Raw genomic sequence first — 1,742 nt, 5'->3', positions numbered from 1 at the left:
CAGCCCAGCTCCAGGTTGAGCTGTTGTTCAGCATCTTAGCTGTAGAGGACAGTGTCACTGGCCCTCATATGTGGGATCTGAACCAGGGCCCTCTGGCGTTCCAAGCCAGCTCTTAACCAACCCGCCACTCGGCCGGTCCCCTGCCCTCCCATTTTTGATATGGGTGAAGCTTCCATCTTTTCCAAGGCAAATGTTACCACTCCAGTCAGTGTGTTGAGGGTCATCTTTAAGACCCTTATTTAGGTCATGTAGGCTTCCTGCCCCATAATGCAACTGTGACTACTGTAGCAGCCAGACAGCTGCCCCTACCCATGGCACTTCCTTAGTACATCCCTAAACTTAGCACAGACACCCAATCTTTGCTGCCAAATTTAGACCCTTCCTTGGCCTCAAACTGACCACGAGCCCATTACCAATGCAGAGCCAATGTGAACTTCACACACTCTCCTAAGTATTCTAACCACTAGGTTTACCTTCCTTCTTTCATTTGGTTGGTCTGTCCGGCCATTTGATAAGGAGTATGTTTTTGTTGGGGAATAATTTACATGGTTAGCTGTTCTGTCCAGAGTGCACATCTCCATAGTTATTTCGTAGAGATACAGAGGAGGTACAAAAAATATAATCCACTAGCTGTTTTAGTCATTATGGATCTGCCCTTTTAAGATCTCTTATTCTGAGAAGAATGAAAGGGACTGATGATTTGGGAGTCTGGGTGTTCACTTCTCCTGAATTCTGGGTTCTGAGTATACCCAGTACAGGCAACGGGGCTGTCTAATGGCGCCATACTTTGTTTTCTCTTTCTGAATAAGTAGCTGGCAATTGTCTATGGCGTTGAGTTATGACCAGGGAGCTAGCTGCTGGATACCTTTCTCTTTCGGTGTCTTCCATGCTACCTAATGTTCCTTTGTCCGGGCTCTTGGGATGTGCGATAAGCTTTTACAGAGGAACTGTACTATAGCATGGGTTCGCGCAGAAAAGTGTCCGGCCAGGAATGACAGGAGACTTTTCATGTCTGGTGGCTCAGGTGGTGACCCAGTCAGACCCTTCTGTCTGTCCTAACTCACTGTTTGCCTCCGGGACTGCTATCATTCTTCAGATGTGACCATGCAGTTGGATCCAGATATATATATATATATATATATATATATATATATATATATATATATATATATTTATTTATTTATTTACAGGGTGTGGAGTACAACATAAGGAATAGAGTCAGTGGATACACAAACACACATTCAGTATATAACTGTAACAGCTATACATGATGTCTGAGTGGTAGTAGGTTGGGGGAGGGGGTTATCACTTTGTGAGGGGTGTAAATGTCTATTACATTGTTTTGTACACCTGAAAGTAATAAAAAAAAGAAAAAGAAAAAGAAAGCGCTAACCGAGGGCAGAGGATGGGGAAGGACATTTTCTGTAGAGGGAACAGTAAGTGTGAAAGTCCAGGGGCAAGACAGAGTTTTGCTTGTTTAAGGGATGGAAAGGAGGCAACATGGCTGGGGCGGAGTGAGCAAAGGGGAGAGTGACAAAGACATGAGTCGGAAGGATCAGGCAAGAACCAGATCAGGCAGAGCCCTGGAGAGCTGGTGACCAGTTTAGAATTTATACTAAATAAAACAGAAAGCCATAGGAAAGGCTTTAAACAGGATTTGCTTGTACTTAAAAAAACAAACAAAAAAAACCCCTACAACTCTCTGGTGTGTGTGTATATATATATATATATATATATATATA

The sequence above is a fragment of the Hipposideros armiger genome, unplaced genomic scaffold, assembly GCF_001890085.2.
Source record: "Hipposideros armiger isolate ML-2016 unplaced genomic scaffold, ASM189008v1 scaffold_247, whole genome shotgun sequence".
In the NCBI taxonomy this organism is placed as follows: domain Eukaryota; kingdom Metazoa; phylum Chordata; class Mammalia; order Chiroptera; family Hipposideridae; genus Hipposideros; species Hipposideros armiger.
The sequence above is the reverse complement of the archived record's forward strand: the minus strand, read 5'-3'. Positions refer to the sequence as shown.